Here is a 24,503-nt window from a genome sequence, read left to right as displayed (position 1 = left end):
TTTGCGAACCAAATACATCAACTCCACTCAGACTGTCCGATTATGAATCTTTCGTCTCGTCCACATGCTGTGCGAGCACGAAAGTGATCATCTACATCCGCACGGACTTAACATATGTCGCTAATGCGATAGAGCCTCATGACGACAACCAATATGTCTGCGTAAATGTCCAAAAGAAGAATGTGTCATTCACACTAATTGGAGCCTACATATCCCCAGCGGGTCACTTTGACGGTGAACGACTAAAGAAAATATTACTAATGAACAATGGCCCCTGGGTTATCACAGGTGATTTCAACGCGCATCACCAGCTATGGGGAAGCACTAAAATTGACTCCAAAGGCAAGAGCCTTGCCTCCTTTGCTGCCGACCATGATTTGTGCTGCGTGAATGACGGCAGCCCTACATTTCTGCGAGGCACGACCTACAGTAGCTGCTTGGATTTAACTTTGGTGTCACGGCGCTTTGCCTCGAGCGTCCAATGGTTTACAGACATAGAAACACATGGAAGCGACCATATTCCAACATACATAAAGATTAGAGGAGTTGAGCAACGCTCCTCTACTGCCTTGCGTACAGTTGATTGGTCAAAATTTCAGAAGGATATGGATGACACATGTCGGGAAGGCCTCTCACACACTATCGAAGAAGCAATCGCAGAAGCATTGAAAACATCCATCTGCTCGCTTCCAAGGTCAACAAGGCGAACAGACTTGGACATGGAACTGGAGAGGCTGCGTGCAGCACGCCGACAAGCGGAGAGGAGGTATCGGCGCACGAAGTCCGTCTTGGATCTGAGGGCTTCACGACGCATACAAAAGAAAGTCCAGCGTCGCATGGATAAATTGGAAGATGAGAGATGGAAAGCATTCTGTCAGTCGCTTGATCCCCGCAAATCGCTCTCGCACATATGGAGAACGGTTAGGGGTCTTCGCTCATCTCCGCATCAAAGGAAGCCCTTCGCTGCTCTGGCCCTCTACCAACTCCGCTCGGAACTTCAAGTGGCTGAAGAGTTCTGTGCACGGGTTGCTGGGTCCGTGGCCATCATTACTGACGTAGCATTGAATGACATCCCTGAGGCACGTGTACCAGAAATGAACGTGCTATTTTCACTCGAAGAGCTCGATGCTGCGTTGGCGACCTGCCGGCGTTCTTCGTCACCAGGACCTGATGGCATCACGTATGCTGCCCTATGCCACCTTGGACATGACGCACGTAATGAGCTGCTCAACTACTACAATGAATCTTGGCAGAACGGCGCCGTTCCTAAACAATGGAAATCGAGCCGCTTGATCCCCATTCTGAAACCTGGAAAGTCTCCGCTTGAGATCTCATCATATCGTCCGATAGCACTTTCGAGCTGCGTCGGCAAAGTGATGGAAAGAATGATTCTTGCTCGATTGGAATGGTACCTAGAACGATTCAACATCTATCCGGACGCCATGACAGGTTTTCGTCGAGGTCGCACGTCCATCGACAACGTCATCGACATCGTAACATGGGTCCAAAATCAAAAAAGCCTCAAGCGCCTATCTGCGGCACTTTTTCTGGATATAAAAGGAGCATACGACAACGTCGCCCACGAGGCCATACTAAACTCACTTGAGGCTGTTGGAGTTGGTGGCCGGATGTATCAATGGATTCGGGACTATTTGACTGAGAGGCGTTTTTTCTTACAGACCGAAGACGGCCCAACTTCAGACCATTCCATCTGCCGTGGTGTGCCGCAGGGTGGAGTGTTGAGCCCTATTTTGTTCAACCTCGTCCTGGTAGGACTAGCGGATTACCTACCGCAGACAGTACATGTCTCAATATACGCCGACGACATTTGCATCTGGGCCTCTGCGGTGACTCGCCCTCAGCTAAGAGCCAGGCTTCAGCGGGCGGCAACCATGACGGCTTCTTATCTCCGAGAGCAAGGCCTCAGTGTGTCTACTGAAAAGTGCGCATTACTTGGTTTTACGCGGAAACAAATGTCATCGTATCCTGTTACGATCAATGGTCAAGCTGTACTCTATGTTAAGACGCATCGCTTTCTGGGCGTCATCATTGACCGCAACCTCTCGTGGAGCCCTCACTGCGTCTATCTGAAGAAGAAGCTAGTCGCCATTGCTCAGGTCTTCCGATTTCTATGCGGGAAAAACTGGGGTACACCAGTTCATTCTATGTTGCAGCTGTACAGGGCTTTGTTTCTCGGACTCCTTCGTTACAGCCTACCAGTATTGTCAAATGCATGCAAGACGAACTTTCGCGCCTTGGAGAGCATACAAGGTCAAGCCCTACGCACGTGTTTAGGGCTGCCTAGGTGCACCTCAACAGCAGCGACAATCGCCATCGCAGGAGACCATACAATCCAGACACATGTAGCTGTCGACTCTCTCAGAGCGCACATTCGCCATCTGTCAAGGATCCCCGACCATCATTTGGCCTCCCTACCAGCCGAGAGACCTCAAGCGACCTTTTCACGAGTTATTAGCGCTCATCATGAGTACATACCGGCATCATTTACACCGGCGGCGAAGCCTTCCTCTCCCCTGTGGTGCCTGCGACAGCCTCAAGTGAATTTTGCTATTCCTGGAATCACAAAAAAATCCAATCATCCATCGCCGGCTCTGAAGCAACTTACGCTCACATTACTGCACCAGACGTATCATGACCGCATACATATATATACCGATGGTTCCACCTCACCTACCAGCTCAACTGCCGCATTCGTCGTTCCAGCCAAGAACGTTACAGTTAAATTCAAATTGTCGCACACGACTACATCTACATCGGCAGAACTTGCAGCTCTCCATGCCGCTATGATGTACATCACCGAAGAGCCTACAGAGAAATGGGTCGTATTTTGTGACTCAAAGGCAGCCCTTCACAGCATCAAGTCCGCATTACGTCACAGAACCTACGAGCAAATGACATCTGAAATCAGGGAACTACACCACCATGCTCTGGAAAGTGGACACCACATTATATTTCAGTGGATTCCTGCTCACTGTGGCATCGTCGGCAACAACCTAGCTGACAAGGCTGCCCGGTGTGCCCACGAAGATACCAAGACGCGTCCAACACCTTTGGCGAGGTCGGACGCTGCCAGAGAACTTCGCCAACTTGCGCGTAAGAAATCCCAAGATCTCTGGATTTCAAGTGGCCTAAATTGCAGATTACGTAAACTGGACCCCACGCTACGGCTACAACTGCCATCTAGCCTTCCCCGCGGCGAAGCAACCTTGTTGTGTCGCTTGTGGCTGGGAGTGGCGTTCACGAACGCATACTCCTACCGTATGGGAATGGCCGAGAGCCCGATGTGCGACTCCTGTGGGTGCGAGGAGACCATCGAGCACCTATTGTGTACCTGCCCTCGCTACGATGTCCAACGCCTCTCTCTGCGGGCAACTTTACGCAGACTGGACTCGAGATGTTTCACCGAGTCAAAGATACTCGGACCGTGGCCACACCCGTCACTGGCTCGAAAAGCGATTCGTGCACTAGTGCGGTACTTGAAGTGCACGGGCTTAACAGACCGTTTATAATGTCCTTGCGTATGGTGTCGCTCCCACACGTACTCAGTGCTTCCTCTCTCCCTTTCTTCCTCTTTCTATTCCCCTTTCCCCCACCCCCAGTGTAGGGTAGCAAACCGGATGCTGTTCTGGTTGACCTCCCTGCCTTTCCTACCCTTGTTTTCTCTCTCTCTCTCTCTTGCATTTTTACGACTTCTGTCCAGAAAGGCCACTTTTGTGCCCGGATTAACTATAGAAAAGAAGCTACACAGCTTTTCACTAAGATAACTCACGTCTCCATGTCTGCATCACTCAGGTCTCCTCTGAAGGCGAGGATTTCCAGAGCTGACATCCTCGGAAAGTGGTTCGGTAGAGTGCGCAGCTTGCGAATCGCAGGATGGACAAAATTGCTTCAGTGAAACTTAAACGTAGCATGTTACTGTAACGAGCAAATACTCGGTTTATCGTATGCAAGAATGGAATAGATTGCAGTTATATTTAGTAGCTGACACCAACATCTAACACAACACGTTAAGACAACCTGTAGAGCCAGATTCAGAATATGGCTGCCTCTATTAGCGCACTTTCTTCCCAACAATTGACGATAGCCCACTTTCAGAATAGACAGTCTTGGAATGCCCACATGAATTGCCGTCGCACCGAAAGTCGGACAAAGCTTTGTTGACCTTTTAAGGCGGAAGCCTTTAATGGCTCGTAGTCAAGGTCATCTGCCGTTAGCAGAAACTGTACACTTTCCGGCCTCCTGAATGGTCTCCTCTGTGTCGTGACGTCACTGTCGCGAGGCGCACGTGGCGACCGTCGGCTTGGGTGTGCTGTGGCGGCGGAGGTGGCGGCAGTTTATTTTGCGGTATCGTGTGGGAAGGATGCCTCGTCTCGCCAAACCAGTGTCTACCAACACCCGACGTGCGGCAGCCGCTGAACGCAAGTGGCGCTCAAGAGAGGTTGAGCGTATACGTCGCATGCATCAGGGCGGCAAGGCCCGTCCGACACCACATAGTCCAGGGACGTGACGGGCCAACGCAAGAGAGGCACTGTGTTTGAAGCGAGTCGCTGCATCTCCGGTACCAAAGCAAATGAAGCTGGGAAGCACCCTGACCGCCATCTTGCCGCGGCAAGCCGCGCAAGTACAAGTCAATCGAGCGAAGTGGATGATGAGGATGGCCAACTACACTCCGACACCACCATGGAAGACGCGTCTCCTCGGGATCCACAAACTGCGCTGCAACAGTTCGGCGCCACAAAGCAGCCATCCTGGTTGTGGACCCACTAAAGCACAAGGAGTTCACCGGCCATGAGTTGCAAGCCGACATCCTCCCTGATGACAGCTTTGAAATGATGGACTCAGAAGACATCGAAACGATAGACATAGGCGTAAGCGACGTTGCAGGCATTTAATAATCAAACAAACATTCACATAACAGTGTACGAGTTGTGTGCCTCAGTGCTATTGCCGACGCAACAAATCGCCATTGGCAGTGGTGTCAGGCTTCCGCCGTTTCACACTTTAGTCTCGACAAAGTGTCTTCCGCGTTTTTTTTTTTTGTTTGTGGCACTGCACCTATTAGAAAGACTATAATGATCCTGTCCTTTTTATCACGCGTTTCTTTTTGACTCCGTTCTTCGTTCCGCCTTTCCCTTTCCCTTCCTCTAGTGCAGGGTAGAGAACCGGAGGCTTTAAGTCTGATTAACCTCCCTGCCTCTCTCTCATTTGCATCTCTCTCTCTCTTTGTCTCTCTCTGCCCTACAATGACGATTTAAAAAATGGATCACGTAGAAACAACACCGTTCTAGACGATCTCGCAGAATCTAAGCAGGATACCAGCGAGTCACTGCAACCACAAGCAACACGACGGTGGTCGTCAATGTAAGCTAATAGGCCGAACAAACGCACAAACAATCGAGCGAGCGAGTTGCAGTTCCACGTCCCTGCACTGTTTGCCGGCTGTCACCGCAATTTGATTGTCGGAGAGCATGCAGGCCAGATGCTCCATTATCCGGCCGACCTCTCTACATTTTCCAGTCATTAAATGCACCCTTTCTCTGGGCACCTTCCCTCGCCCTCCTGGAAGTACTTCGTGGCAGCCGTGGAGAGCGAATGCATCAACTTTATGCTCGCCTGGGATTCCTCCTTGATGTCGTCCTTCAGGTCATCTAAATTACTTGATGTCATCCTTCAATAGACTGACCTGCCTGGCTCTATTGCACATCCACTTCCCTTAACTGACAGACATGTCACACAGCGCGGACTGTTGACAGCATTGTCCTTCTAGGCGTTCTGTCGGCGATCGCCCGAATCCTGAGCACATGTCGGAAGATGGGTGAACGAACAAAAAATTTAAGCAGATCCCATGCACTGTGGGAATCGATGTAGGCGAAGCTTTGTCTGCTGGTTGCATTCACTGACGTAGTTTGGCGGTGAAATATCGACGCCATACGACAGTCGCGAGGGGATGTGAAATGTTTCCTTGCCTGCTCCGCTTGTGTTTGTAGTTTATTCTACGCTCTACGCTTTATACCAGCCTTCGTCCCATCGGCACTCAGTACACGCTTCGACGCCATTCTTGTTTGCAGCGTTGTAGCTCACACAACTGCCTGCTCTCTCTCTCTCTCTCTATTCCCTCACTAACACTCTCTCCACCTCCTCCCTCTACTGTCGTTGGTGCTGCGGGTGAGCGCGCAGACAATCGCGAAAGCTCCTGCACTGCATTTGTTGGGGGGTCACGCCTAGTTACGGCGTCCACAGTAGGGTATAATAGAGGAGGCGCTGGCATTGTGCACATGCGACGCGACATAAATAGAGTGTTTTAGTTGAGCGTCTTTACGGTACGCTCCGCTCCGAGCGGCCCCGCTAAGCCACAGCGGAGCGGCGGGCGATTTTTACGTTTTAGTTGCACGTTTAGCGTAGCGGAGCGGACCTTTCGTAGTTGCAGCGCCCCCTGGCTAAATTCAGGGTAATGAAAGAAAATAAAAACACTTTATGATCACTCTTATACCGTAAAACGTATATATGTATATATATAACTTGTTTCTCCATGAAGTATCTAGACGTGCGCTTGTAATGCGTTACCGGTCCATTTTATCCAATGGAAAATAAAGCGCCGTCTTGGGGAACGCCACGTGTTAGCCAGCGCGCTTGCTTTCGGCATCCAATCCAATCCGTTCGGACGCCAACGCTAGCCAAAGTGCTGCGCGGCACGCTCCGCTCAGGCAGCTTCTAAGCGGACCGTGTTCCTCGCTCCGCTATCCCGCTTACGGCTAAGCGGACGGCGCATGCGCATTCGCGCTTCCGCTCCGCTTAACTGCTTAGCGGAGCGTAAATACGCTCAACTAAAACACTCTAATGTTGACACGAGCTTCTCCGGTCGTCTTGCCTTTGTGCCAAACTCCCGTCATGTACTATCGCGATAGCGTTAAGGACCTCGTATCGCAGAAAATGCAGTGTCAATGCCGGAAGCACGAGCGTTCGCTTCCGCCGCATCTAACTGGCAATGAAAAACATTCAGGAGGCGTTGGCATTGTGCACGTGGGACGGGCGTAAATGTTGACACTAGCTTCTCGGGTCCGCTTTCTTTTGTGCCACACTGCTGACATGTACTAACGCGAGAGCGTTAAGATGCCGATGCCGCCTGTTCAAATGCATGTAAAACGCAGAAATGCTTTCTTGAGATCACCACTGGTCCGATTTTAATGAAATGTGTTGTATTTGCGAGACAAAGTTAAATTCTAGTGACTCTTGGTAGCGGAATTTCGATTCAGAGCCTGAATTTCATGAAAGAAATGTCGAAATTCTAAAGTTCGAGAAAGATAGAAGCATGAAGTTTACAAACTCTGCATCAAGCTGTATCAATAGTTCTGCAATAGCTGTATTTCTATAATGTTAATGTTTTTGGCATTCATTTGTAACACATCAATTTCATCCGCTTTGGATTTAATATTAGATGCAATCCACAGAATTATGATTTCATTTTTCAACGCCGAGTTAAAGAGTTGTCAAAGTGACAATTTCGTTTTCTGAAAATGTGTTGCAAATTTTGCCAATATTTAATAAGACTTAAATAAGACGTTCGAAACAACAGTCACTACATTTTAAGTATCTCTTTTAAACGCAACAAACCTCGTGCAGTTTCATGCTGTGGTTGCCGAGAAAAGCCAATTCTCCTCTTACATGCATTTAGATAGGAGCATCCAACCTAAAGCTTCCTCTTGAGGGCCTCTGTCGCAGCATATCCAGTGTTGACGCCGCGGGCGCCGCTCGACGAATAAGCATTCTGAACCACAACCGCACAGGCCCTCCACTTGGCACATACTTTGTATTACATTTTTCACAAAGTTATTCCTCGGAATTTTCACCTCAAAATGACGAACAATCGCAGGAGCATTCATTTACTTGGCCATACTTTTGATACACTTTTCTCGAAATTGCGCTAGCAAGATGTTTTAATAACGCTTCTGACCTATATATATGACTGATGCCTGCATTTTACGAAGTTGGTTTGCTTGACAATGCAGTGAAGTGTTTGGCAGCAGTGAAATAGTAAAAGTATTTCCTTTCTGGCACGAATGGCAGTAGCGTTATCCCGTTGCACTGCATGTTCTTGTCGGCAAGGGGCGAAAATTGCAGACTATAACTTTACGAATGCGAGTACATCGTAAATCTGCAGAACCGCAAAATGCTGTCATCACGAACAGGAAGGTTCAACGATTGCGTCTTTCTACCAGTGCGAACTACTTCACACCAAAGTAGTCGAGTGAGCGGGAGCGAAATAAATAGGCCGCGAAGTTGCGTCGTGCGATTCACTTCCACAAGGTTTTTTTCTATGTGCTTTGTGAACGCGGCGTCGGAATTACAAAGCGCTTGCACTTTTATGATTTCTGTCCAGGAAGCCCACTTTCGTGCCCAGATTAACTATGGAAAAGTAGCTATACGTCTTGTCATTAGCATAACTCACATCTTCATGTCTGCATAACTCACGTCTCCTCTGAAGGCGAGAATTTCCAGAGCTGCCGTCCTGGAAAAATGGTTTGATAGCGTGCGCAGCAAGTGAATCGCAAAGAGGAGCAAATTGCTTCAGTGAAACTTAAAAGCAGCATATTGCTGTAAGGAATAAATACTCGGTTTGTCCAATGCAAGAATGGCAGTTATATTTCGCTTCAAGCGTTAGGTTAGTGCTGAGTAAAGTGTCCTATAAAATGACTTGGTACTCTTAGCTGTAACAGGAAAAAAAGAAAACTCGCAGTTTCGGGCGAGAGGCGAGGCATCGATTGCGATAGCAAATTAGCATTCAGCTTTAGTAAGAGGGTGTGGTAGTTTTATTGGCCGTATGAATTTGGAAACTGAAATAACAAGGATGGTGTCAGCGCGCTCAAGCAAATATGAACACATCACACTCAATGAGTGCCGACACTCGCTGCAAAACCATGGACGCTGTGCGAGCGAGCTCTGCATTTGCAGCGAGCGTAGTGACCTTCATGCGCTCTGTCACTTCCACGCAAGAGCGGCGAAATCACAGCGCGCGGCCGGTATGAGCTAAAGGGTTTAGTATGAGCCATCTGCAGAACCCTTTCACGACACGGCGTGCACCAGTGAGCTCCACCGTGCCAAGTCCGCACTTGTAAGCGGAGTCGTTGCCGCTTCCGCCACACCCTCCTTCCCACGCAGCCTCCCCGCTTACCTCCATACAGGGCGCGTGAGATCGAGCAACACCACCTATAGATAGCACGAGGCCTTTTCACTCCGATCCATGACGTCATGTTACCTAGCCCGGCTGCCATAGAATATAATCAAGATGATCCCGAGTAGGCAACAGTGATTTTGACGTCACCGCTTTCGTCACCCCAGCCTTGTCAATGGGAATTTAGGGCCATGTTTCGTGACATCATGGATCGGAGTAAACAGGCCTGGATTGAGCCGTGATCCTACGTTCCCCTTGCTCCCTTTCACGAGATGCGCAGTTGTTGCCGGAGCACAGCGCCGCCCCGCCCTGCCTCCCCCCCAGCCTTTCGCGCGACGGGAAACTGCGATTTGCGCTCCGCTTTCAGCCTCCGCGCGCGCCGCATTTTGACGCCATCGTCGGCTACCCTTGCGTGCTTTCCACTCGCACATACAGCATACGACGCGCGGCGACGGTGTAATCGCCCTTTGACTCAATACGGAGCATCACGGCGTTGGCAAAAATGCGCCTGGAGCATGCATACAATTGCTATCGCACTATAAATTGCTGCAAGAACATCGTTAGGTGGCGAAGAAGTATATTATGAACTAGAACGCGCTCGGGACCTGACGGTTGGATTCAAATTTTGTCGCAAGGATATCCGAGCAGTTGTGTAGACGACAATAAATAGCGCAATTCAGGGTTGCACCTTATGAGAAAGCATGGTTGAGAAACATGAGCGCGATTACCAGCGCCGCCACACTCTCATGGCAGTTCAACCTTCTCCTTCTAATAGCAGAAATACTGCTGACCATCGGCGGTTGCTCAGTGGATATGGCATTCTACTCGGTGGTCGGCGGTTCGATTCCTGGCCACAGAGGCCGAATTTCAATGGCTGAGAAATTCGATGACGCTCGTGTACTTAGACCTAGCCCCCTTTCTCACGCCCTCCCGTTAAAACGGCCTAGACGGTCCGAATCGATTGGGAGCCTTCCACGGCGGCGTGCCTCACAATTAATCAGATCGTGGTTTTGGCACATAAAATGCCAGAGTCGATTTTCTCTTTTCAAATGAGGACAGGGTGTGGCCTCTCGAATCCGCCTCGTGAGACTGGAAGAAAGTGAGGAGTAATTCATCTGTGGCATAGCAGCAGGGAAAGCTCCAGCTTGGCTAATTGGTTGCAGGGTTGCTGTTTTTTTTTTCTAGCTTCCTTAAGTGTACCGGTCGCTTTGCGACACGTCACCAGGAGCCAAAGGGCACGTTTTGTGGTTACCTGTCACTTTCATTAGACATTTCCCCCCAAAGTATGGATGTGCTCTTTAGGCAACTAGGAGACCAATGCGCATTCAATAATTTCATCAAGTGCGTCCTGTCTTTCTTATGTAGCTTGCGTCAGGAATGTTCAAGCAAATTTTACTGGCAGCACAGCGCCAAAGGCACCATGGATAGAGATGGTAAGACATTGTTTTCTTTATTGCTGTATTTATTTTCGTTTGAGAGCTCGACAGGTCGTCTGTATAGTTTATAACTGGCATGGTACTTCACAAAACTACAGCGCAGTAGAATGAAGTTTAGTGCTCTTTCACTATGTGCCGGGGCGGTGACAGGTGAGGCCCTTGTCATGCCCAGAATGTGCGTTTTCCTACGCTTTATCTAAGCTCTTGTGAAGCCTTCCTGTCGAGCAGACAATTTTCGAGGGTCCTCTTATCAATCTCCCCATTTTTCGCGTATTCATCGATCCAGTGCTTATTTTTAAACCTGCGCTATGCTGCAGAAACTAGGCACAAGGACCCCGCACATCCTTTGCACGAAGGTGGGGAACCTCTTGACTGCGCGTATGCGACAGCCCAGCAGTAAAAGAATTGTCAGCTCAAGAGGGGGAAAATAATTGGGCTGGTGGAGTGATTGTCAATATAAGTGCCTATATCCAGACGCTTCTTGTATGCATATTGCTTAATTGAAGGAAAGATCTGCTTGAACGCGTATATTTCCTGCAGCGAGGTGATTTAAGTGCTACCTTCCTGCTCTCGCGTGACCGCCAGAGGGGAGAGGACGAGGGGTAAAGAGGGGGACTGTCCTTCGCGAGCGCTGCGCCGTAGAGTCTAAACCTTCAGGCGCCTCGCAGCTTTCGCGTGACAGTACGTGCGCAATCAAATAGCTGTGCTTTCCGTTCCGTATCGAACGCGTTCCGCAACTAGATGTGACGAGAGAACGTTTCCTTTGCGTCGGCGCCTTTCTATCGGTGGCGAATGACCGACCACCAATCTATCTATATTGGAACGTTATCTATGCGGGTTGCCATTTCGACTCCACCTCTTCTTTGCTCTTTGTTCCTTTTCTTTTTCTCCAGTATTCGCGTGCTTGCACGAGTGCTGGAGATGTCCCTTGCATGTAGACTGAAGCCCAGCGCTTCTGGACGGTCCATTTTTTATGGTGCAATGGTTGGGTGAATAGCTTGGCATTCCAATGGGAGTTGCTCTGAGTGTCGCCGGACTAGAAGGCCTGCAGAGCTCTCTTTTGGCACCGTGGTGAACCACAGACCCGTTCGCCTGCGACACCATACTAAAAAATACTGGAGCAAAGTGTGGCACTGTTATTTACGCGCGCAGAAGTAGAATTTATCTAGAATTGTAATGATGGATTATAGGTGGATTTGTCTATACTTCGTCTGGTTGGCTTCGAACGCCCTTCTGGGTTACCAGTCCTAGATCCTGAGAGCCAATCAGAACTAACAAGATGACGAAGCGGGCAATATCCCGGAAGTGGACGACATTGTCTGGAAGATCATGTCAAGCATTTTCCTACACCATATTATTGTGACCCCAGATTTGCTGTATGGTAATAATTAGTGTCATTCACCCCCTAATTTCCACTGTCATAGTTCTTAAATGTACTAGGGCAACTTTGCCGCCGAGTAGAGGCCTCGGATACGCCTCTGGTCTGATGTGCAATAAAGAGGGGAAAACCCTCAGACTAACAAAGTCACAGCAATAGAAAAAAAATGAGCACTAGCCTTCTCATGGTGACTATCGTCGGTAATGCGCTTAGCACTGAATCAATATAGTGCCACCAGGAATTGCCGCCGTCGAAACGCCTTATGTATGAGGCGTATACAGCAGCGCGATTCCTCTCTCGGGGATCTCTATTAAAGCCCCTTAAACTTCGTAAAGTAGTGCCACGCTTTGAAGAATGCCGCTTCCTCCTCCAGCGCTCTGGCCGAAGCCGACGCCGCGTCGCTATTGGCCTAATGGCATCATGTGGCCCCTTGCGCCGGCTTCGTTTGTTTACAGTCGCGCTTCAGTGCCATCTTTGCTCGAGAAGCGGCGCTTGTTGGCGGCATTCCTTCCGTTCCTATTCTGTGTTGTTTTGATCTTGTGAACACCTTGAAGGATGTTTTGTGGCAAGTGCGACGTCGCTTCACGTCATTTTCTGTTACCATGACCTGCTGCGCGTTTGGATGCCAGTATAGTTTTAGCAAAGGCAAGAATATGTTCGCGATACCGTCCGGTAAGCGCAACGGGTTAAGAAGAAAGACATGGCTTCACCGAATCGGGAGGGAGAACTTCCGACCAACTTCCTCCGCGCGACTATGTGATGTAAGTTGTGGCTCTCTCAGAGTATTGTATGTGCCATGCTTGCGTATTGTGCTGCGGGATAAAACGTAGTAGATATTGCACAGTTCACTGTGCATGTTGTCATTTGTACGCACGCTTTAACATGATTTTTACGCAACGTCTGCTTTGCTTATATGCGCACTACGTGGTCGTGTTAGTCATATTTGGTGCGCTTAATCGTTTTGAACGCCAACCGGCTGGAGTTCGCGGGCACGCGAGGTTGCGTGCGATAACGTGATTACGAAATTTTTAAGATTCAGCGCAGTCCTTTCGATAAAATATCAGTCTCGATCATGAAAGCGCCTCAGGAGAGCAACTCTCTGCCTTTTGTGGTTACTTAATTACTAGCCTTCTTTAGATAGGCTAGCTTTGTTTGCCAGATTTGTTCGTTTTCCTCGTTGGCGGTCGCCCGGTGGATTTGCGATGCAGAGGCACCGATGAAAAGCGTGCGTGCTCTCCCGAAACCGTGTTACGCGGTGCGTTCGTCGTCGAGCGACCGCATCATCGGTAATTGAGACGTATGTGCTAATTCGCGTGAGCTTTAAAGTGTGCGAAGCTTAAGATGCGGCGGTGGAGCACTCGCAAAGAAAACGTGCGGTCGCCCGCCCGTTCCCTGGCTGGTTTAGTCGTCGTTCGTGCTTAGTCGTTTGCTCGTTCGTTCGCACGCTCGTTTAGTCGTTTGCTAGCTCGTCTATGCCACTATTATAGTTTCTACAGTCACTATGCCTAATTGAGACGCGCTTGCTGTAGGACTCTTGCTGGTGCGTTTATTTACGCTATGAGACAATAAATGGTGCACACGCACTTGTGACTGCAAAGGCAAATCTGTCATGCATCTATGTGAAAATAAACTCTTAACTTGCAACTCGAATGCCGTTTCATATCATTTTAACCTATGGATAAAACATTTCACTTGCCGCAATTTCGGCCGCGTCATGGCGGGGGGATTCTTTGCGCGATCATGACTTCACTAATCAAGTCATGTCTCGCAAATGTTACTTCGAAGGGAGTGCAAACGTCCTCAATGCATGCACCTCAGTGCAACTCGGTTCGCGACAAGTACGTCACTTAGTAAACGGACGAACCAACGCACGATGAACTGTTATTCGTGATAAGTCATTAACCTGAAAAAATTACTGAAGGCCACAGTGGTCTTGTTTGAGATTGAGTCAAGCATTGTTATCGCGCTCCCGCTTCGCGCACGAATGCTAAAAACTCATTTTATTTTCTTGTGTACGCACAGTCCCGACTCGATGATCGGCCGCGGTATTTCTGTCGGCGTTGATACACGAGAAGCATAATAGCACCAGCGCCCACCTCTGAGGCTTTGCGCGCGCTTAGATTGGCAAGCACGCACGTTGGCGGCACTGCAGCTTGTAATACACTTTCGAACCTCCAGAGCAGTGATCTCCGTCAGCCTTTGTACGTCATAGCTGATACGCGCCGCGAATTCACATGGTAAGGGCGGCGCGGATTCTTTAGGCTGAGGGCTTGCTGGAAGCCAAGAGGTTGTCATTCGATGGTAAACGTGTTATTTACAACCATTCGAAACAAGATCTTGCGACACGCCCTTGACAAATGTTGCGTACCTAATTGTAGGGCACGCGATACATTCGCAGTCGTCAACGCACAGCGTTGACACTCCTTCAGATACTTTTTTAAGAAATGGTAATCAAAAAATGAAACAAAAGCTGTCGTTACCGAATTTGTATAAGCATCCGACTAGAAATTCTATGCTGTACACGAAGTTACGCGGAGCTGGAAAGCCAACGTGATCGCCTAAAGAGCACTGCCTTGCTATGCGTGCATTCACTCTGCGAAAGGTCGTCTGCTGCGCTCGAGCAATGTAGGTGACGCCACGGTTGAGGAGGGAGCGCGAAAGAGAGGAGAAACAAGGAGGAATGAAGGCGGCGGAGGAGAGTGGCACTACTTTACGAAGTTTCAGGGGCTTTAATCTCTATCAACACTGTGTGCCATCTAGCGACACCACCAGAAAGCCTTTGAGGGGCCTCCCAACTTTATGGTACACCAGTGCATGGCGCTGAGAAATGCATCCTGAGGTAGCCGGGCTTTTCTTTCGCACTTTTTAGAGCGCAGCTCTTTGGCGTCCGTTCCTGGGTTTCGCGTTGTCGTCGGCGTTGTCGTCGGCCTCGTAACCAGCTCCGCCCCCCTTTCATCCCCCCAGCGCTAGCAGCGACCGACTGATACCGCTGGATGCCGCTGACGCCGCTAGAGAGTCAAGATAACGTGACTGCATAGAACACCGTCGCCGCCATGCAGAAAGAGGAGGAAAGGGTCCCCCCCCCCCTGTTCTTGTGTGGCGGATAGGGTGCTCTTCAGTTGCCGACGCGCCGGTTATTTCACGTAGGCCCCGGCACGTCGACGAATACGTGACCACCTTCCCACGGCTAGACCTGGTTCTTAGCGCTGCGGAAGCGAGGGTATCATATTGTTTGTGTCGGCATCGGCGGCGTTGTCCCTGAAACCAACTCCGCAGCTGGGGTTGACTCACTATCGGCGTCAGCGGCATCAGTCAATCGCTCCTATCTCTTCCCTCCTCCCTTTATCGTGTTGTCCGCTTGCTGCGCGCGCTTCTGCCCCCATCGTTTGCCGCTGGGTGTACACGCCGCCCCCCTCCCCCCTCTTCCTGCGAGTCTCCGGTTGTCAAAGCGCCGGCTCGAACTTAATTCCTTTCTTCGCTCCTCCTCCAATGCAACCCCTGTGCGGTGGCAATCAGAGAGCCAGATCGGTGGCGGCGGATCTGTATATGTGCACCGCCCGAGCCGAAATTGCCGCTGCCGTTCGCCACTGCGAAATTATCTGCCAGTTCTTTCTGAGCCATGAGCGAGACGACCGATGGAAGTCCTCCGTCTGCTGCTGCTGCTGCTGCTGCTAAACGAGCTGCCAGAGCAGAGGCCCAGCGCCGTCGCCGTCAGAATCCAGAGGTGCGTGCCGCCGAAGCAGAAGCTTACCGTCGCCGCCGTCGAGATGATCCAGGAGTACGCGTCGCCGAAGCAGAGGCTAAGCGCCGCCGCCGAGAAGACCCTGCCGTTCGCGCCGCCGAAGCGGAGGCTCATCGCCGCCGTCGAGAGCAACCAGCAGTAAGCGAGGCTGAAGCAGAAGCTCATCGCCGCCGCCGAGAAGACCCTGCAGTTCGCGCCGCCGAAGCGGAGGCTCATCGCCGCCGTCGAGACTTATTTGCTGCGCTCAAATTTCGCATTAGGAAGTAACGTAATCGTCGGTAATTTTTTTGTTTTCTGGACATACTGCGCCATCTAATGGCACTGCCGAGAAGTACATGCGTGACCTTTGTGGAACGCCCGTGGTTGCGAACGCTGAGCATTTTGCCCTCTGGCCGCACACCCAGTTGCACATACTAAGTAACCGAAGTTTGCGAGAGGTTCGTTGAAGAGTGCATTCATGGCGCAGGTTGCTGAAGTGTCGGGAGGCTGTCTTTGAGGAACTCGAGTGAGGCCGGTTCGATTCTGCCCAGCAATGGAGAAATTTCCATGGTTTTCTAACGGTTGGTCGAAATGCCCAATAGCGAAACAAGGCTGCCTGAAATGCAGCCGACCTCCTCCCCCTCAGACAGACAGACAGACAGACAGACACAGACACAGACAGACAGACAGACAGACAGACAGACAAACGGACAGACGGGCGGACGGACGGACAGCCCGCCTGCCTGCGGAACACACGTGAAGTACCTTACCCTAAGAATCGCATTAAAGATAGACGCGTACGAGTTCCTTCGATTACTTTGCATGCGGTGGCACCTAAGCAACAAGTTCACAATTAAAATTCAATAACTAGACCAAAAGAAAAAGGCAAAAAGAAAAGAAGAATAACAACAGAGGCACAACTAAGATAGGCCATCCACCATAATATAATAACATCAAATGAACAATCACCTCACAAGATGGCACACCTCCAGGGTCATCGGCTCTCTGTTGCCACATGTGTCGCAAATGTCAATGCACGTGCCTGAAGGAATGTTAATAAATTTCATAACAAGTCAATCATCTTCCAAATAGTTTGGAAATTTCTAACAACTTTAAGAGATTTCCGTTCCTTCAAGAAGGTCCACAAATGCGCGTGCTGCCCGTATATTTATCTGTTTCCCTAGGCCACGCACTCGAGAATTTCACCAGTGACAGCGTTCTTCTGTTGAGAATCTTCAGTTATCTCGGCTGTTTATGCTGACATGCTGTAAACTTGAAACAGCGTAAGATACGGTGCTCTATGGAAGCTATTTCAGTGAACACTTTTAAAAATATTTAAAGATTGCCTGTGTTAGGTAGCACAATTGTAGTTCATGGGTTGCTCTACCTTAACAGGCGGATAACAGATTCACAAAGAACTGAAACGTATAATCTACTAATTAACAAAAGTTCTCTAATGAAGTTTTTAACTAATTATCTTATGGAGCGTATTCAATTAAACAAAATTCTGCCGAATGAGGCTGTAAGGCATATCCGCTCGAAAAGAATTGCGTGGATGACGCCATTTACGAGACATGGGCCACCGAATGTGCCGTAGAAATTCATTGTTGTTCGACTTACTTTTCTAACAAAACTTCGTTTTTTGCATTGAAACGAAAAATTAGCTGGAACGCTAATGCATTTCTCCGCAAACTTCTTGAATTAATGTCTTAAAGCTTGCGTGAACCTGAGAATTCCTTCCAAGTATACGCCTTACGAACCCCCTGACTAGAAACTGCAAATTGCAATATCTACCGTTAACTAATTATTTAAGAACCTAATTAGTAATGTCTTCTTTATTAATGGATTATTAATTTCAATTTCTTGTGCGAGTAATGTCCGCCTCTTCGAGTAGACCAGCTCATGGACTAGAATTGTGCTATCTGGCAGAGGATCTTTTTTAAATTTTGAAAGTGTTTGTGAAACGTCCGGTATAGCGCCCTGTTGCTTTTAAAGAATACGAATAACTATTTGACATATCTAAACTTGTCACTCACCAATAGTGTACACTGGAGTCATGAAGCCGCTGTCCAGATTAGGCGACATGCATTCTCAGAATCGTCAAGGTTAAATTATGCAGTAGACACTACGAGAAAATGAAACAGTTGTCAATGTGTAACACTTCATTGGTCTAACAGAAATTTGTGCGACTAGGAAGCTCCGGAGCTCAGTCAACAAGAACGATTACAGAACTACAATTTGCTTTCTCAACGAGCAGATGCATAATCGTAGAAAGAGCTACGTATTACGCCGATCATTAGAGATATAGTTGAAAGATTGCGGAGCCAGATTGTCCGCCAAAACATGTTCGTGTGGAATTCTTCGGCAAGAGAACTGCCCGACTTTTGTATATGCCTTATCGGCATTGCCTGCTTCCTTATATCAGTGAAGACTGTTATTATATCTGCAAAAGTTTTGCAGTCGACGTTCTTCAAGGCGAATTGCTGTTTTGTATGAGTCTGCAGTCTCAACCGCTCCTCGATTGCTCTTTCTCTGCTCATGCATGACTCAGTTATTATTCCTTTATTCCAATCGACTGCGTCTTCATCTAACGAAATTCTTCCCCTCTTTGTACTGCACCAGCCGTGAGCTATCGTGTTTCTCTTTCTTCTTTCTGCCAAGGGGATATAGCGTGGTGCGAGAAAATATTGGCACGCTTTTGCTTTGTTCACGTATACTCCGGAAACCCAGGCAATACTTGGGCGTTTCATTTCCTCCTCGACTTGGTTATGCACGCCCCTTCTTCCCTTAAGATAATATGCGCACCTCGTGTCTTCCGGTGGCTGCTCTGCCTTTATTAGCTTCCTTCTTTAGCCAATTTTCTCTGATTTTCCCGATTGCACACATCAAGTCCTTATTGCACCGTCTACGAGGTATTCTTTTCTTTCATTCCTTCAGGCATCTTGTTCCTGTAATTTAATTTTTGATACCATATTACGCTCATCTTACGCGTTAGGCCTATCTCTTCATCTCTTCTCTATTTCCGCATCAATCCTGCCTGCTACACCAGCGGCTTGTTCATTGTTGAAAACTCCATGCTTTCTTCGCCGAAAAACTAAAACCTGAAATACAGCGTCGCCGTTGTAAGCCTTACTTTATAGCTTGTTTTAACAAAGCTATATTGTAGTGAAAATCCAAATACAACGAGAGCCACAGTTTGCTCCGGCCTTGTGTTGCCGTTTAACATGTCTTAGTCCGGAATGCAATTATTTCGTGTGTTATCTTGTATAAAAGAGAAAGAGAGCAAGAAATTGGGACGTTAAAAATACCACCAGCCGGGAGAGCCAAGCAGCAGCAAAAACACACTCACAGGCGGGACAAGCAGGCATCGCAACGATAAGCGTCAACGTGAGATAAACGTAAAAAGTCAGTCATCGCTTGTTCTCACCTGTTGGGTAGAAGAGCGCAGCTGGTATTAGCTTCACCCAGCTTTCAAAAGATGTACTACACGCAGTAAGCTAGGCGGCAATGCGGGCTTGACATTAAGTCGAGACTCAGGCTCTTTAATGCGAAATTAGCCGTCCGAGGGTTAAATGTGAGGACGATACCCTCGCAACGAAAGCCATAGAGGAGAATGAAAGACGGTGAAGGTGCTCTCAGATAGGGGATCGCCCTAGCGTTCCAGCTACAAACTTATAGAGTAAAGGTAATAGCCCAAAAATAACTAAGGATTATTTGTTAAATGTGTGTTTAGTGACTCTAATTTGTCGCGAAAATTGTGTCCGACAAAGCACCAACGATGCCATTGCAAGCAGGTTTTCAGTAGCTAGCATAGCGCTTTTACTAAATAACTGCCGTGAAGTCAAACTTTGAAGACCCTGTGGGATTATTGCAAGTTGCGATCAATTCGGTCTGCGGCAGCGCACGACACATCGTTCATACATCGTGTGGTAACGAACGAAAAAAATCTTCCATCAGACACAGACCTGAAAATGTACGTCATTAGGATAGAAAAAGCGTTTCATTTTTCGGACTTCCCTCTTGCGACACCTATATTCCCTTCTTTTTATCATTACTTCATTTCTTTCTTATCATACTTCAAGAAAAGAGATGAGGGCTACAAAGACGCGGTCTAAAAGAAGAATATGTACGACGGACAGTCGCTACCAACTAAACGTTTATTTGAAGAAACAGGATTTATGTACATAGAAACAAGAAAAGCAGAACCGTGACTTTACGACCTCTCTATCGCATTAGAAAAGCAATCTCTTTTTCGGCAAGTACCACTAACGGGCAGCTAATGCACGTGGCTTCGGACTTTGAAGTGTACAAAGCTTCTAATATCTCTCTTTTAGTCTAAAAGAAGAACATGTACGACGGACAGGCGCTACCAACTAAACGTTTATATGAAGAAACAGGATTTATGTACATAGAAACAAGAAAAGCACAACCGTGACTTTACGACCTTTCTATCGCATTAGAAAAGCAATCTCTTTTTCGGCAAGTACCACTAACGGGCAGCTAATGCACGTGGCTTCGGACTTTGAAGTGTAGAAAGCTTCTAATATCTCTGTTTCTAGTCTATCTCTAGAACGTGCCAGAAACCTCGTGTGACGAAGATACGGATGGCATTGCCGACATTTACAATGTTCAGCTATATATGGACCCCCGCATTGTTACTTACGGCCCAATTGTGCTCACGCGCCATTTCATTGTAACACCGTCTGGTTTGAACGATATAAACCTGGTTTATATCGTTTGCTGGTTTAAACCTGGTTGCAGCTTAGGGGTGTCTCATATACGACATTTCTAGTGCATTCCGTGCACAGCGTTGAATGCTTCTTAGAGCATGCTTCTGGTTTTGCCTTTGTCAGCATAGGGCAAATCTTGGCCGGTTTACACGGTGCGCTGAAGATTAACATTGCGCCTTTAGCTGGCCGTCAGTGACACTTACCGAAAAATAGATTGCTTTTCTGCTGCAATAGAGAGGTCGTGAAGTCATGGTTGTGCTTTTCTTGTTTCTATTTGTATAAATCCCGTTTCTTCAAATAAACTTTTAGTTGTAGTGCCTGTCCGTGGTACATGTTCTTCTTTTAGTCCGCGTATTTGTAGCGCTCTTTTCTTCAAATACATTAAACCAACTCGCCCACATCAAGCTTCTGCTGCTTGACATTTCTGATCATACACTTTTGAAGTTCTAATAGTTCTCACGCAATACTTTCACTGTATTTTTTTCTTTCCTCTATATTCGCCTACGTTGTACATTCATACTGAGCTATTCGGATGCTGTGATAAAGTGGCGTTAGTTGTCGTGATGGCTTACTGGCAACGGCGTTGTGTGCTGATGAGCTCGAGGGCGTGGGTTTGTTTCCCGACCTGACGGCTGCATTTTCATGAGCTCGAAATGCAATAACGCTTGCGTATCGTGCATTGGGTGCACGTTAAGGAACCTCAGGTGACAGTCAAAATTAATCCGAAGTCCCCCCCCCCCCCCCCCCCAACACGGCGTTCCTCGTATAGAGATCACGATTTTGGCACGCTCACCGCATAGATGATTAGGTGGGAAAATGGCCACCTCTGAAGTGAAGCTTAATGTAATGAGCTTCTTCAACTGACCTTCGTGACAGCTCAGTCGTCGCAGTTGCTGCACGTTCGGAGCCAGCGCTGCCTCCGCGTGGGGGCAGAGGAAATCCGGAGAGAAGATTCCGGTTTAGCGCTCGATCTCGTCTCTTTAGGCATGTCAAGTTGGCCACCTTTTTTTTTCCTGATCAAAAGTTTCCGTACGGCTTTCTGCGAAAGGAGAAAAAAAAAATCACGGAAGTGATCAGCATGTTGTGTCATCTTGTCTGCAATACTTTCCTGTGTCATATACACTTCTAATATATCGCGTGAAATGAGAACTCGTGGGTCACAGCAATCAATATAGATATGGTTCCTATGGTGAATATATGGTGAATATTATATCGTTAACTGGTTTGTAGACTGTTCATTTTATGTACGGCTTGTTATTTTTCAACTGATCTATTATATTTTCGACTGTATAGTAAAGGTCACTGTTGTATGGAGCCTATGTAAGGATCTTTACGCGGCTAGTCAACTGTCTCGAGCCGTTTTAGACTTGAAAACAATCCATATTTGATGAAAACATCAAATTTGAGCTGGAACTATTTCTAACGTTACCTCCTTTTTCAGAATTTCAAAGAATATTCGAAACGCAAAATACACGCGCCTCCTAGCCTACTAATGCAATCATATGCAAAGTTTACTGGTCAAGGTCGATAAAGCTGTTCCTTAGTTTTGAAAATACTTCGCAGATTTCTTAAGAGACTCAAGCCACAGCCAAAGAGGCACCGTCTCATTCATGCAGAGCACTCCCCGTGTCTCACATTCAGCGACCACAACAGATGACACGTCCACGCGCACGTTTACGGAAATGTCCGGTCAGCCGCACAGGACTGTGTTGCCGGTGGCCTTCGGCCACAATGCGATCATCCCAAGAACCCCAGGCCATCACGCAGCTCCTCCACTCGTGGACGCCGCCGCGTACTCGTGAAAGTCGGGGAAAACATCGTCCGATGCTCCCTCGGTTTGCCCAGCTCTTCTTTCACCATAATTGGACGGCCGGATGGAGTGGCCTTGCGCGGGAGACTGTTACGCGAAAGTAAGCTCTTCAGTCCACGTACGAGCGACGCTCCAATCGAGTCATCGCAGTGCAGCAGTTGATGCATCTCCGGTGCATGTCGTCCTTCGTACAAATTTATCATGCGGCCACTCCTACGCTTGCTGGTAGGCCCCTCGTATTCCGGTTATAATGCGCAGGTCTACGTCACAGAGCGACTGCGTGGCGCACAACATCTCCAAGTTCAATTAGCGACAAGCTGGAAACACAAGCCTCAGTTTTATGCGTTTCCTTTTAATCTCCGGAACTTCAACTTACGGGGCATTGGAAAGAGATATTTTTCTTTTCGGTAGCAAGCAAACAAACAAGCTTAATCTGTGCCGCTACTCATAGCAGAGAGCCAGACACTATTGGGAAGTAGTACAGCAAATTATGCAAACGCTGCCAGGCAATGACGTGTTATTAGCTTCATCCGATTTGCAAATCTTCCTCAAAGTACGGCGTTTTAACATGGAACTTTTCCGTGTGTCCGCCTACTGGTAGCGCTAAGTGAGCTCCCTTTTAGAGCGAAGCTGTTAATGCCGCCTAAAGTGCATGAAAGCGCTATATGCAAGCTTTTACGGTTTATGAAAAAAAAAACGCTAGATCACTCACGATGGTTATATATTTAGAAACTGTGGGCAATTTTTTAAAGTGTTTGTGTCGTTAAGATGTAAATTGATGTTGGTGAACCCTCGTTTTTCATCCACGTTTAAAGGCGTTATATGAAACGCTTTAAAAATTTCACCGTTTCTCTGGTAGGACCAAATATGGCGGAAATTTTATATTTTGGCCTTACGCGTTCCGTTTAAACTGCTGACGTTAAAAGTTTAAAGCGTCAACATTAATGGTGGGCTTAGAAAATTATAATAAATAGTCGACTTCCTCAAATTTTATGCGATGTACAACGCGTGCACTTGCTTTACCACTCTCTGCTCTAAGGAATATGTTAGTCGTGGTGCATATACAGGGTGTTTCAGCGCGACCACTCTCAAAATGTATTTTTTTAATTTCCTGTCGCAGATATCAGAATTTCTAGTTCATGAGCTGGTCTACTCGAAGAGGCGGACATTACTTGCAAAATAAAATGAAATGCGTAATCAATTAATTAACAAAAATCGCTAATTAATTTTAACTAGCTATCGGAGTCGAATATAGCTAACAAAGGGGAACGTTATGCAAGATGTCTGTGCGAAGTTTAACGCAGTTGCATCAGATTGAGCCATTGCAAAAAAATGGACAATTAATATTAGAAAGTGTCATATAGCCGCTATCTTCTATGCTCCCCTATGTGCCGAGTTATGTAGGCTACAACACTTTATTCTTTCGAAAGAGGAAAGAACGAAAAGTGCAATTTGTAACAATATATTCACGCTTCTGTGCTAATTAGAAGCGCTACATTAAGAATGTCTCAATTTCGCCCGAAAAGCCAATCATCGATGGCGATAGGAAACTGTGTGACAGCTGCGCGAAGTAATGACAGTAGCGTTATTAGTCGTGTTAACTTGTAAACGCTGCCTCACTAACTAAATTAACAAGCGTGGTGTCGTGCGCACACACGCATACATGAACACATGTGACTCGATGACCGCGGAAACTCGCTGTCAAAATGCTGGTCAGAGGAAGTGCGGCAGCAGCAGCGAGTGAATTGACCTTCATGCTGCCCCTCGCTTAAAGCCAACTATGCGACGAGAGCACTGCACAAATAGGTATATTTACTGAGGGGGCAGGAGTGGGGGGGCACCTTCCCCCAACTTTTGACAGTGTGTGAGGGGGCAAAGAATGCCACCCCCCCTGGAAACAGGCACTGTCGGCTGCACACTGCAAATACCAAGAAAACTACAGCTGAAGCTAAATTTCCTTTCTCAGTTAAGCGGCCTGGTAAGTAGTGCTTTCTTTTACTACGTATCCCCTGCTTGGGCAGCGAAGATTTTCTCTTGTAACGGACGCCGTGTGGAATTTGGAAAAGGACTGGCGCTGTGTAGTTGACCCCTTACCAAAATAAGCTTTCGCTATAATGTCCAGTTTGTTGGAATAGCTATACCCGCATTTGAAAACACAATCAGCTTGCTGTATTCAATCTGCGGGTGAGGGCGAGGTGCGGATAAATTATTTTAATCAGCCACACCCAACGATCTGTT

General features: G+C 47.9%; 1 protein-coding gene across 1 annotated transcript in view; it reads right to left on the bottom strand.

Annotated features, from left to right (window-relative positions):
• The window catches only part of LOC126543595 (uncharacterized), a 123,240-nt gene that overhangs the window by 65,792 nt on the left and 32,945 nt on the right, over positions 1 to 24,503 (bottom strand). Inside the window, exon 2 of the mRNA XM_055077762.1 lies at positions 21,321 to 21,494. The gene's annotated coding sequence lies outside the window, so the exon portion shown is untranslated. The remainder of the gene's footprint in view (positions 1 to 21,320; positions 21,495 to 24,503) is intronic.

This window comes from Dermacentor andersoni, chromosome 10, assembly GCF_023375885.2.
Source record: "Dermacentor andersoni chromosome 10, qqDerAnde1_hic_scaffold, whole genome shotgun sequence".
In the NCBI taxonomy this organism is placed as follows: Eukaryota; Metazoa; Arthropoda; class Arachnida; order Ixodida; family Ixodidae; genus Dermacentor; species Dermacentor andersoni.
Note: the sequence above shows the minus strand (reverse complement) of the source record. Positions and strands in the feature narration are given on the sequence as shown.